At 39.7% G+C, this 14682-nt stretch overlaps 1 pseudogene; it reads left to right on the top strand.

Moving 5' to 3' along the window:
- LOC100730877 (protein SGT1 homolog) overlaps positions 1-14682 on the top strand; it is a 16204-nt pseudogene extending 1522 nt beyond the window's left edge.

The following is a 14682-nucleotide window of genomic DNA, read 5'->3' as shown; positions in this document are numbered from 1 at the left end:
TGTCTCAAAAAAGACTAAATATATAAGTAAGCAGCTATCTTATTACTTAGTTCCTTTATGATCTGATGTGATTCTGAAATTGACCTTAGAAAGCCTCTGATGGGTGATTTAAAAAGTAGGATATTCTTTTGACCTGTCATGGGAGCTATCCCCAAAAGTTTTCACCTAACTTTGAGTGGTAATACATATTTTATTCTTCAAATTGATGTTGTTAATTACCATTTTGAAGTATCTCTAAGAATTCCTCCTCTTCTAACATTTTCTAGGGTTTAACCTTGGAAAACCTCTGTTCTTTTCTATAAAAATGTATTATTGATGTATGTATACCTGTATTTTAAGAAACAGTGATGGAGATAAGTACAGACTGCATAACATCTGACAGTCTTCCTTCTAAATAGCAGCTTTTAGCCAGAGCGCATGTGACATCAGGGAACTCAAGGCCATACTGTTTATCAGCCTTGGGGGAGGGGTGCTCTACATTGCCAATTAAAGACAAAATATAAACTTTAATGTTAAGATAAATGGAATGGGAAGATAACAGTCTTACAAAGGAATTGAACTGTAAAACCAAGAAATATGTCAAAGTAAAGATGCTCAGAAATGGGTTGAGAGAATTCTGGAGGAGCCTTAAAGACATCTGTTGGGGACTGAAGATTCCGGCTGGCTGGTTTTATATACTTCTCAAAGGGATGAACAGAGCTTTGAGATTTCTGGTATAATCCTTTTGAGATTTCCCATTACTCCATTAAGGGTGAGTTGTCTTCTCCCGCTCAGTAAGCCTAAGACCACTAAGACTAAAACTAAAGACACTCCAGGGCAAGATCCTTCTTAGCATAAGACCCCCTCTGTGCTCTGAGTCATTGGTGATTCCCTGCTCCATCGCTCAATGATGAGTTCTGGCTGTCTTGTGGCCTTTTGTTCCTTGTGGACAACTGGTCAGCCGAATCCCTACTGCACCATTTGTCACTTGCTTGTTTCTTGCTGTGCACTGAACACCTGGCAGGAAGTTGGAGGCTCACTGCAGGAGTCCCCAACAGACACATCCTGGATTCCTTCTCCCATGTGAATAAGCAAAAAATTGAAACTCCCACATCTACATTCTAATGTGGATGTGATCATTTTATCCTGAGAAAAATACAAAGTCTGATATAACAGTAGGTATAGTATACATTTGTTGAAACGTACATCAATAGACATAATTTTAGTGTTGAGTTCCTTTTAAAAAAAAAAGGTCACTAAGCTTATCCTGGTACAGTAATAGTAAAAATTTCTTTAGTGGATTCATAAAACTTAATATTTGCTAATATAATTCCCAAGATAACCTTGATACAAAATTTGCATTTATATGACTTAAGTAAGTTACCCTGAAATATAGACTGGTTTGGCTATTAGTTAAGTAATGGAAGGATATCTTCCAAAAATAACAATATTGATTTCAGAATTTACCTAGTTGGCAATAAAAAGGTATCTTCACCAAAAAGGAAAATGAAGGTCTTTAACCTTTTATTGCTTCCTGTAGCTCCTCATTCAAATCCATAAGGAAATGGTAGAATCTTGCCCATCATATTAAAAGTCTGCAACTTAATGTAGAATCAGTATCTCTCCAGCAAGGTGGCTGGATTTGGACTCACCTTGGTCCTGTCATCCATCCTGTCTTTGTACAAATCTCTGTATCAATTTTCAAATGACTGTGTTTGTGAAACAATGAGAATGGAACACATTCTGAAGAAAATGTGTCATATTTTTCAGGAAATTAGAAATTATATTGCATAGTTCTCTTGTATTGAATTCATAGACACTAAAACATCTTGGACCCTCAAATCAAAAGGACACATAAATATTTTATGACTTTTATCCTAGAAACAGTGCTAAGTATAGGCATGTTTAAATATTTAACCAAGTTTTCTGTAATAACCCAGACATTGAGACACATAACCCGTAGGGGTCAGTAGAAACTCGGCTTTGCTGATTAGAGGCATGCTTTTGCTGTGAACATGCTTCGATATTTTTGAGAAATGTAATTCAGAAGCAAAGGTATAATATCAAAAGCACAACAGCTGTTTATTTCTTCAATGTTAACATACCAACTGCAGTGAAAAACATTCCTTATAGCGAGAATTTCTTCTTTTGCTGAAAACTAAACCAGTAATTCTCTTTAACAGCCAGGTATGTTTATTCCAATGGCATACATATTACAAAATTAGGATTATTTCAGAAAGACCTTACATAAATTCAGGGAAGAAGTGAATATTTGCCATGTAAATATGTAGAACATTATTACACTATTTTGTAAGCATTGAGAAAGAAGTGACTAGCTGAAAAATTCTAATGGCATTTCTACAACACTGTGCATGTCAAAGTCAGCTAAAATATGTTTATGATTTCTTGACCTCGCATAGGTGAAGAAATATATAAAAACAAAATGGAAACATATGTTGAAGGTCTATTTAAAAGCATGCATTTAGGGCTGGGGATTTAGCTCAGCGGCATAAGCTGCCCGGCAAGCACAAGGTCATGAGTTCAATCTTTGGTACCAAAAAATAAAAAAATACACATTTATTAAAGACATAAATATACCAGTTACCCTGATCTATACATTGTACATTATATATATGTATTAAGATGTCAAAGTATAAAAAAATATATTCATCAAAATTTATTATGCTATTTATTATGTTACAAAAAGGAACCAACTACTACTCTTTTGGTATTCACTAGAGTTTTGAATTTTTAAATATTTATTTATTTATTTGTACTGGGAATTGAACTCAGGACCTTTACTTCCTAGGCAGGCACTTGTGCCGCAGAGCTACATCCCCAGTAATTTTTGAACTCCTATTGAGTGTGTTACTAAGGCATTTCCACTGGAAATTAAATGTAAGTCACATTTGTAACTTAAAATTTCCAGTAGCCATAGTCAAAGAGAACAGGTGAAATTAATTTTAACAGTGTATCACACTGTATCTAAAATATCATTTCAACCTGACAGTATAAAAGTGCTAATTACTATGCTGTTGAATACTAAGTATTTGAAATCTTATTTGGAGTATACACTTGGCAACACCTCTGGTTGGACCAGTGGTGTGGCAGAGTCTCGGTCACCCCCGGGTTAGGCAGCACCAGTGTAAATGCTGAAGGAGCGGTGAGGTGGTCACTTAGCCCATCAAGAAGCAAGCTCTTCTCTTTGCAAACATTACTCAGTTGTTCTGATTTGACAGCTGTATGTCTGCTTCAGGTGTCTAGTCTGTTTTATTTCAGTTGACTGTTCTTGCATTAAAATCAAATTACAGTTTCTAAGAAGTGTTTATATTGTGACAGGCTATCATAGTGTTTTTATATGATTTTATTGTTAAGTAATCCAGATATTCAGTTGTGCTATTTTAGCCAATTTAATCTGGTCTTTTAAAAATGCCTCTGAGTTTCTCTGCCTTAGCTTCTCCCATCCAGAATTGAATGTCACACAGGGTGACCCCAGAGGCCCTGACCTGTGTAGGAGCCTGATCTCAGGTGACCACGGGCAGTGCAGATTGGTCCTCTCCTAGCTCTGTACACCCCCTCTACTGCCTGTTGCCATTACGTCATCTAAAACTTCCGCAGGGCCTTACATAAAGCTTTCTTCTGAGTCATTGAAAACCTTATTTTTTTCAGTACTGAGGACTGAGCTGAGTACTGTCCTCGGTTTTTACCCTGCTGAGGATTTGCTTGAACTTAAACACAGTTAACATAAAGGTGTGGGTATCTTCTGGGCGTCACCCCTCCCAACCCATAACCAGTCAGATACTGATTCTTCATACATCTCCTTGGTGGGTCCTCATACTCAGTGCTCACAACCCTGCATGCTCCCATTATTCTGCATCACCTGCAAAAACCTTGGGCTCAGTCGCCCAGCAGCACAGTCAGACGCTTCCACTTTGTTTCCTGCTAGACAAAAGTGGAGGTGAAGTCAGGCATTCAGTTGTTTGTAGGCTGAGGCAGGAAGATTGCAAGTTCAAGCCTTGTCTGGGACTTAGCAAATTCGTAAGACTGTCTCAAAATTTAAAATTAAAAACATTTTAAATCTGAGGATGTAGCTCAATGCGAAGGCCCTGGGTTCAATGCATAGCTCCCCAAAGGGAAAAAAATTGAAGTTGGAGTAAGATTAGGACTCTCAGTCCACCAAGCCAGCTAAGACAAGTCCTTTGTTTTTATTCATGTTAATTTACCAAAGCACAGCTTCCACCATTGTTAAGAGAATGCTTTAACTTTTTTTATTCTCATCAAAATCCCGTCTCTGAAGGCTGTGCATAAGAAAGTACAGAAAGCCAGGTATGGTGGTGCATACCTGTAATCCCAGCGCATGGGAGGCTGAGGCAGAAGGGTCCTTGCAAGTTTGAGGGCAGCCTGGGCTACAGAGTGAGTTCAAGGTAGCATGAACTGCATAGTGAGACCCTGTCTAAAAAAAAAAATGCCTACCCTACGCTGCGAGAGGTGCCTAACTGAAGCAGGGCTGTTTGGAGATGAAGAAAAGTGGGTATTTTCATTCGACATTGTTTTTCCACGGAAAGGAAAACCCTCACAGAAGCGGCTCCCGGTCCACCCAGCCAATGTACTGCCCAGCCCACCGCCACAGCAGTTGTGTTCTGTGTCCATCCTTCTGCACCCCCTGAGAAGGCGGGATATCACAGCTCCCCACCCCGTACCCTCTCACCTGGCCCGTGGCAGAGCCTGTGCTCACACCTGCACCTGACTGCAAGGCTTACCATGCTGCCTCCCCTCTGGGAGCTGCTCTTCCTGAAACAAACCGGGAACCGTAGTATACCACTCCTCAGTCACAGAGTGTGTAATAAAGTGACCCCCTGTCAGTCACACAAGTCAAAATGCTAAAAAGCACAAAGAAAGTTTGTATTTTTAGTCACAATTGTTAGATGTTGGAGATCACTATGAAGCAGCTCTGAACAGGATTTAAATTTAATTCATTGGCCTTCTATGTTTATCTGTGAGTCTGTTCTAGGCCTCAGCCCCTTACCTGGCAAAGGGACCTGATTCATGGTAAGGGAACCTCTATGAATCACTGGACCTGGCCGAGGCCTGTGGTGGCCTGTGAGACCAGCGATACCTCAAAGGACAAGAAAGGCCACAGCTGAAGACACCTTGGCTCCAACACTAATTAAGAAGATAGAGACTACAGCTGCAGGCCATCTCACTCCTGCAGTCTCACTCCTATCATAGCTGCAATCATGGAGATTAGATGGTTCTCTTTAATTGGCATAATTTGCTACCTGTAGAAATCTTTGGGGTGACTCCCAAGGTCCTGCTCATTTCCCATGCTTTCCTCAGTATCCCCACTCTTTGTTTGGACCTAATAAATAGGGGCACCTGAGAAAAGCTCCCTGTCTTAGCCCTCGTGATAGCTGCAGAGTCAAGAACCCTGCAAAAGGGTTTTGATCCTCCAGGAACCCTAAAATCATACCACTTGTCTCATTTATTTAAGCTTTGTCAGTACACTCCTATGGGAATTTGGGGATCTAAGTCAAAACCAGACAGGAGTTCGAGTGACTAGGTTTATTAAGTTGTTACAAAACAGCTGCTCATCTTCTCTAGGAATAATACTTGTTTGAGAATGGTAAAGCTCCCTTCCTCCAATTTTACACTTTCTACATAAATAGTTACTAAACTTCACAGTTAAAGGATATTCAAAATCACATTGTGGAACTCAAGCAGCTAATCACCTTTAATTTTGAGAAGTTACCTTCCTATTGGAAATAGTATTGGCAAAGTTAACTCTATTTTCTGACATGTCTTTTGGAACTAGTGCTAAATATAGTGTAATACTCCAAGAGCAGTCATACCAAAGACGCTCAGTTACTGGAAACATTTATCTTGCATAAATTGAAATAGTAGGATATATGTCAGCCTGTTAAAAAATATATTTACTTCCAAGATATATCCATACAACATGGTGGGGGAAATATAGAAAGTTTCCAACATGAGAGTTAGTGTTTACCACATTTAAAACATCCCAGTCAATAAAAATGTCATTGATGTACTTCTTGCCTCTTTAGGTGAGGAGCCCGTGTACACAGCCCTTTGAACCAGCCATGGCTGGGCGGCCCCTAAGTCCGGCACAGTGGAGGGTGGGTATGTGGAGGATCACCAGGAGACTTACTGTCTGCTGTTGCAACCTGGCAGCCCACACACAAGTTAGGGAAAAAGTGAATCCAACATCTTTAATAAGACCTACATTTCCTCTCCGCTCCAGCCTAAAAATGCTCTGTTGCCATTGCTTCCACATTTATGTTCCCCGAAATCATGGTCGCATTTCCATCCCCGGCTTAACTGTGCACCCACTTTCCATCCCTGGCTCGAACGTGTCAGGTGCCTCGTAGCCTGTGTCTCTAGTTTCCTCTCTTCCCATTTTTTTCATTTTTCAATCATTCATTTTTCCCATGAATGTTCTGTGGTGTTCTGTTTGTTTGCTCATTTATTTTTTTTTTTGAGACAGGGTCTCACTTTATAGCCCAGGCTGGCCTTGAACCCATGGTGATCTGCCTGCCTCAGCCTCTGGAGTGCTGGGATGATGGGTGTGTGCCCCTACACCCAGTGTTTTTCTCTCATGTTTCTTTACCCCTCCTCTCTCTTCCTCTCCCCTAGCTTTCTCTCCCCTCATTGTTTTCTCTTTTTCTCTTTTTGTGGCAGTGCTAGGGACCAAACACAGAACTCCACCCACGCTAGGCAAATACTCTCCCAGTGAGCTGCACACCCAGCCTGGAACCTTATTGATAGTGATACATGCTTTTTGTTTTCATAATTCTGTTTTAATAAAGACATTTGAAGTGATAAATTTTATCTAAATAGTATTTTCCACTTCCTGTTGATATAAGTTCTCCTTTTTATTGTTTTCTGGATAATACTCTGATTATCCGATTTGATCACTATTTGATGTATGGATGAAGCAAAACATCACGTTAGGGCTGGAGAGGTAGCGCAGAGGTAGACACCCTCCTAGTAAGCCCAGGGGCCTGGGTTCAACTTGCAGCACTGCAGAGACATCACATTGCACCCCATAAATATGTACAAATATGTTAAGCAAATAATCTTTTTCCAATCAGATTTTATTGGTACATTTTAGACACACATAATGATCAAATTCATCACAGAGAATCTGTACCTGTACATAAAAGAATAATTTTTAAAATTATGAAATCCTTGAAGTTCTTCTTTTTTGACATGAGTATTACTTGTCCTTCCTTCCTTCCATCCTATTTTGTTTTCACATTGTTTTGGAGAGTCCACCTAGGACCTCATGCATACTAGGCAACCACTCTACCCTGAGCTACACCTTCAGTTCTTAATTACAAAAAAGTGAAGCATTTTCTAATATTATAATGACTAGTAAAATGCTATAATCTCTTATTTTATCAGTTTGTGGCCAAGTATCTGTTTTTTCTAAATGCTACACTGATGTGAAAAGGAAAAATTATGTTATCTATTGGAGGAATATGAGGATCACAGATCTGTTAGTTCAGCTTTACTGTTCTGTCTGTTCAATTCCTGTGCCCCTATATTTTGTATACTGTATAAATCTAGTTAAAAGTGAGGCTTGTTGAATCTCTTACCAAAACCAAGTTCTTCGTGTACTTCTTTTTTTAAAATTTTATTTAAAGAAAGACTAAAAAAACCAGAAAATGGGTAGAAATAATACATATGTTCAGAGAAAACATAAACAGTAAGAAATCACTAGTTAATGTTTACATACTCTCCTTTTACAAATAGTTGTTCTTCTTGTACTTCTTATACTTACCTTTTACTTATTGCTATTTCTGTGATGCATTTTGTTTGTATTTATACTAAATATCTCAATTATTGCTTTTGTTATACTGCTTCTTTTTCTTGTTTGCTACGTGTAGAATGAAGAAGTTATTACCCATCTTCTCTGATATTTATATTACTATTGCTGACTTCTCTTGCCTTCGTTCAAAAGGTATCACTTGTCTGCTATTTTGATTATGAAATCAGTATTTTCAAACTGTGTTCCTCATCCTCCAGCTGCAATTTTTGTTATTTTGCCATTTCTAAGGTCTAAGAATATATAGCATTTATATACATTCTTTTCCGATTTGTTTCTTTTTTAGTATTAGTGATATGGTAAGATATAGTTAGTATTAACCTCCAGTATTATATTTTGCTAGAGTGTATAAGCCATGTTTTGCTTAGATGAGGTAAGTTTCTGTAGATTTCTCAAGAAAGGACTCATGAGCCAAGTGGCACATGCTTATAATCCCAGGACTTAGGAGGCTGAGGCAAGAGGATCACCACGATGAGGTCGAACCCAACCTGGGCTACATAGCGACTTTAAAGCTCAGCCTATCAGCCTGGACTACACAAGACCTCATCTAAAACAAACCAAAGAGGGGGGAAAAGATAGGACTCTTGACAAGTTTCCTTGCCATCTTCTTCATTTTAAAGACTTTTTTTAAAAAATAGTAGAAATAAAAATAATGTATCGGCCTTTCTTTTCTTAAGAATTTTTAATTCTTTTTTAATTGAGTGTTTTACTAGAAGAGTCTGCAGTAGCCTGATTTTCCTGCCTTCATAAGTAATCAACTTTTTGTAAACCTCCACCTCCAAAGCATTATTTTATTGATTTCAAACCTGGTCACTTTTCTAAGATATATCTTGTATCGAAGATATGGACTAAATTTTTCTTGAAGAATAAGGTGTCTTTTCATGGATCGAAATAAGTTTATCTCCTTGATTTACATCTTTAATTTATCATCTTTAGCAGGCATAGTGGCGCACACCTCCCAGCACTCAGGAGGCTGAGGCAGGAGGATCACTGAGAGTTCAAGACCAGCCTGGGCTACAAAGTGAGCCAACGCCAGCCTGAACTGCATAATACGACCCTGTCCCAAAAAGACCAAAAAATAATTATTATCTTCAGTTTCAGAAATGCCAGTTATGTGTATGTTGGATCCGATGGGTTCTGCCCTTGTGAAGTACAGCCAGGCTCAGCAGGGCGCTGGCCTCCATGGCACTGGACAGCGCCTCCCTCCAACTCTGACTTCCATCTTGTTCTGGCAAACCTGAAAATTGAATTCCCCCACTTCTTGCGTTCGCACCAACACTCCCCCAATCAGCTGTCAATACATCATTCTGCCCACCCCTTCAAACTCCACCCCCTGTCAAAACTAAATAAAAGCCCTTGATTTTCTTTGTCTCAGAGGACTCTTGCACTCTTCTGTAGACCTCCTGTGCTGGCCATAGAGAACTTTTTTCTTTTTTCTTTTTTTCCCTGCTCTTGCTTCTCTACTGCTCCAAAGAAAAAGCTATCAGAATCCTTTTTATTTGTCTTTTGTACATATTATCTTCCTAAACATTTTGTTTTCCTCAGTTTCCTTAAACTAAGTGTCTAGCTAATATAGGGGAAAGAAAATCCCAACCAACAGATATCCGGTCTAAAAATCAAAGCATGAATTTTAGCAATAACAGAGGTCAAAAGCAGAATATATTTATTGAGAGAAAGAAACCTCTGTCTCAGAGACAGAGGGGTTCCCCGTGGATTGCTGAGGACCCTGACTCTTCTATGAATTTTTATAGAGCAAACCCAGGACATGAGGTGGATCTAAGGTGGGAAAAAATGGGAATTCTCAAGACAGGTGGGCATGAGGTGGGACAGAACTATGATCAACCAATAAGATTATGCACATAATGGTTCAGGGAAGATTGATCAAATTGGCATCCAATAGGGTGGTGAGTCATTAAGTGGAGGCAAGGCTGGATTAGTGGCTTCCTCCAGGTGACCAGGGCATCAGGATGATACCTATTTAGAATATCAAACCCTGAAGTTTATCCTTAGGGTGTGGCTCTATTTGTTTTGTCCTTTGTTTTGGGATGGCCCAGAGCAGGAGGTGTCTGTCTTCCCAACAGTTCCAAAGTACTTGGTCCTCTGCACTGGCTCCTTCAAGGGTCAGCCGGGTCCGACTGCCTATAATATTTCTTTCTAACTCAGCTGCCTGAGTTAGAACCTGTGACATAACCACTGCTAATTCACATTTCTTGTCCTGTCTTCTCATCCCTCCCACTAAGTTCATATCTTTGATTTGTGTTATCCAGAAATAATTTGTTTACAGTCATAGTTAACTATTTTATCTGATCCGGAAGTTCAAGAATCCTGATAAATGTATTGATGGTGTCAGAGGGTGGAGGGGACACACAGCGCACATCTTGCAAAGTAGCCTGTGCCTTAAGCACCTGCCTTAAAAGCAGGCAGTCGTGAGTTCGATCCCCGGTACCGATAAAAAGGAAAAAGACAAAAAAAAAAAAAAAAAAAAAAAAAAAAGACCTAGAGTTTTCAAGATCTTCTATCATTAGGCTGGGGATTTAGCTCAGCAGCAAAAGTGCCTGCCTTGCAAGCAGGCAGTCGTGAGTTCAATCCCTGGTACCAATAAAAAGGAAAAAGACCCCCCCCCCCAAAAGTAGCCTGTGTCTCCCAGGAACTCATGAGTAGGTGCTTGTCTTCCCTGAGCAGCAACAAAACTTTGCCTGACACTAGTCATGGCAATAGTGCACACCAGAGAAGTTCCCTTTAACCTCTTATAAGTTTAGCATAGATCATGGTTTTGTTTTGTTTTGTACTGTTTTTTGGGTGACACAGGAGATTGAACGCAAGGCGTTGCGCTTGCCAGGCAAACACTCTACCTCTGAGGTCCATCACAGCCCATTCTTTTAGCAAGAATGTTTTAGCTGATTATTTTCCAAGTTGGTCTCTTTGACTTCTATTTAATTTGGAGGCACATTTATTCCAAGTAGGAAGAGCAGTCACCCAGCCTCTTTCCTCCCCTGGAGCATCTACTGCCTTTAGTCTTCACGGGCTGTATCTGGATTTCTTTAAAATAGCTGCAATGGTTTCTGTTATATACAATAGAACCCTGCGAATGAGACCAGGGCCCTTATAAAGAAGTCTGAGTTGGCTCCTTTATTCCTTTTATCGTAGGAGGACTCAAAAGGCACCATTCATGAACAGAAAGTGGTTTTGGGTTGTTTGTTTGTTTGTTTGTTTGTTTGTTTTTTGGTACTGGTGATCGAACTCAGGACCTTGCACATGCCAGGCAGGTGCTTATGCTGCTGAGCTAAATCCCCAGCCCACAAAGTGTGCTTTTTTTCAGATAAATTTGTGTTATTTATAAACTACCAATTCAGTGGCACTTTGTTGCACAGCATGAACAGACTGAGCCCCATAAGAAGGGTTAAAGCCTTCTTTGAAAAACTGTGAGTTTTTCCCTGAAATTTTTCCATGCTTCTGCTGCTTTGATTGTATGTTTCCATGCTGTGCTTTTCAGCATATGAATGCCCTGTGTTCTGACATGGATAGTACCTCATAAGCAGAATGTATTGCCTGAGGTTATATTTTGTTTTCTTTAGTGAAATTGAGTCTTCTAAACTGTTTTTCTGCTTTGCTAGTATGCAAAATGTTCAGTCTTGTATTTCTCTGAGTCTTCAGAGCTGTGTTTCCTTTCTCTTGTCATTCAATATGTATTCTTTACCCACACATTTCCTTACCATGAGAAAGGACCTGGCCAAGTGCGGTGCTGACTGACTTTAGTGTCCTGCTCTGCTTGCTCATGGCTGAGACACAGGACCCAACGCCCACAGGCTACACTCTCAGCCGCGGCCAGCGGGTTCCACAGAAGGGCCCTCAGGCAGAAGCACAGGGTGGAAGCTAAGCTGCTTAGATCTTCCAGCCAGAGCAAAAGGGCCAAAGGACGATGGTCACACCTCCATGACTCACCCCAACCCCAGCAGTGTGCTCTGCCAGTCCTGGGGCAGGTCCCAAAGCCTCAGGTGGAATATACCCTAGTGGCCCCATCAGTCTTTCCTCCCTTTGTCCCTCCACCCCAGCTAGATGGGAAAATCCTCCTTTTTTTGGATCCAGTACCACTATTCCCTCTACACTTATTCTCGCAGCCTTTATTTACCTACTGTTGTTCTGCTGGAAAGAACTTGGAACTTTTTCCATTCCCACTGCTTGGTTTACTGCTGGCTTTAAAGTTTTAATCATTTCCTTAAATTGACCTTAAAATTCATGATATATCTGCTCATATTAATGGAGACTGGAATTTTAAAATTCTATTAGTAGTGTGAAATTAATTACTAAATTTCAACATTATATTTGATCAAATCCACATAAGATTTGAACTTTCTTGTTAGAGAAATTGGTTTGTTAATCACAGTTAACCTGAACACCAAAAATTCTGTAGTGTTAAAATGAATTCATGTACATTTGAAATACTGATAAAGAGAAGCTATTTAATTTCTTTGGGATAATATTCAGCCCTTCCTCAAAAAAAGAATTGGGTCATTGGTAGCAGGTGGTATTTCTTCCCAGCAGATGTTTGGGAATATGTGGGAGTCCTCTCTTTGTTACAAAAATTGGAGGACACCAAGTATCAGTTATTGTGTAATGCATGGGCTACATGCATTGGGTTGTACCACAAGAGAGCTGAGTTACCCGAAATGCCATTGGTGCCCCCTTGGGAAGCTGGCAGATGATGGCTAAGTGTACTGGGCTTCTTTAAAATATTTTGGTTCCTGTTGTTCAGGAACATGTATGGAAAAAGAATGGGGAGAAAATTGCCTCTAAGAAAAATCTCCATTCTATTTATGTCTGAGGGAAATCTGCAATATCGAAAATAACTATTAGCCTTTTCTGATGCTTTTTTGTGTCCTTAGATTCTTTTAAGGTTGGTTGATAATTGCTAACAAAATCTTTTGAAAATGCACATCTAAAAATTCAATGTCTCTGCGTTGATCAACAAACAAAATTCTTAGAACACTTAGAGTACTTTTAGATTTACAGTAAAGTTTCAAAAAGTACAGAGAATTCATGTATCTTCTGAACTCAATTTCCAAAATTGATTGAATATTTTCATCAGAGTGATGGTGATGGAAGTGAGTGAATTGTGTGGGGTAAGAGAGGCATGGGTTTGTGCTGATGAAACAAGACCACTCACAGGAAGTCCTTCAACTGTGTTCCCACAATGAATCAGTTTTACTTCAAATATATTATGATGATCCCCGTATTGGCCCACTAGAAAATATTCTCGGTTTGCTGATGTTCAGTGTGAAGTCACTGGCAATCCAGTGAGATATCATGAATGATAAAAAAAAAATCCTCAATAGCCTTTGACTTCCTGGCTGGAAGAGATACTTAGGATGGTGGATATGGCCTGTTTCTGTAAAATAATTAGGTAACACACGTTCTTGGATACGGAGAGATTCATTTTGATATGAGGTATCTGCCAAACATTTTCTTTATGTATTGAGTACGGATATTCCTCATTTAACAACTTACCTCTTTAACAACTGCTTGGACTTAGACACATCTTTATTTTTGTGCAGTGTGTACATCTTGTTTATAGAGCCTCAGTGCCTTTTTCTGTACAGTATATCTTGTTTATATATTACTGTAATTTTTGCTGATTATACTGTATAGTGCAGTCCTATAGTTTTATGTTCTGTTATACATTACAATACTGCATGTTAGAGTTGTGCAAAAATAAAAAAGCCAACTCATCAAATTGGTTTCCTTTGACCATTTGTTCTGAATACCATAATGCATATATTATATGCAACTCCACATTTAGTGACCAGTTAGTTTATTTAATGACCTAGTCTAGGAACAAAATCGGTTGTTATTTAAGAAATGTCTGGGGGTGGCAGTGGAGCTGGTAATCTCGGTGGTGGTGTCTCAGCTGCTGCAACGGTAATTTAGGGACAGCAGCGGCTGCAGCAGGATCTGCAACAGCCTGTGATTTCTCCAGAGCTTCTCACAGTCAGATTGATGAGGACCCCTGGGTGGCGGTGTTAGAGGAGCTGACCAAGTTTGGAACGAAACCAGATGATGCAGATATTACTGTTGGAGGGTGTACTGTCCCGTTCTCCTTGGGACTGTGATGGATGCTGATGCCAAAACTTCTGTTAAACTCAGCCCCACTAATACCACTACTGTGTTGAGAAAGGGGACGTGTGAATACCAGGAAACAAACTACGCTGCTCCTCTGGAAACTTTCACAGAAGAACAGGAATTAGATCGTGTAGATGTTAATTTTATTGTCTGGATTAAAAGAGGTCAAGAAGCACAGAATGGATGAGACTCTCAGGTGAAGACTCGGTCATGAATTAGGTATCAAACAGAATCACAAGTGATTATAACACTCGTGACCGAGAATGTTCAGAAGAATGAGGGAAATGTGGAATTTTTGGAAGAGGAGTCATTTGCTGTGGTGAAATTTCCTTCGGAAGGGGATTACAATTTGAAACTGAGACTGATTCATCCTATAATACCAGAATTAAAATGAAAAAGTCAGAGGCTGTGAGATGGGAAAAACTAGAGGGGCAAGGGAATGTGCTGACATCCAGACAGTTCACAGCAGATGTAAAGAATCTAGATCCACCATCATCTCATTATCTAAGAAAGCGGGGTAAATTGGATGGTGAGAGCCAAGAAGCAAAGAAGGACAAGTTGTAGGGAAATGCAGCTTTCAACAAGTCACTTCAGCTGATCTAGCCAGATGGCCCTGATGAAGTCACACGAGCCATGAGCAAAAGTCATTTATGGGATCTGGTGGAAGTTTCAAGTACCAACTGGTGCGATGTCGGATTGAAGTCAATTCTCCTGATGATACGGAATGGAAAAAATACTAA

This window comes from Cavia porcellus, unplaced genomic scaffold, assembly GCF_034190915.1.
Source record: "Cavia porcellus strain 051 isolate PalLab524CR breed Dunkin Hartley unplaced genomic scaffold, mCavPor4.1 scaffold_24, whole genome shotgun sequence".
In the NCBI taxonomy this organism is placed as follows: domain Eukaryota; kingdom Metazoa; phylum Chordata; class Mammalia; order Rodentia; family Caviidae; genus Cavia; species Cavia porcellus.
This window is presented reverse-complemented; position numbering and strand designations above follow the sequence as displayed.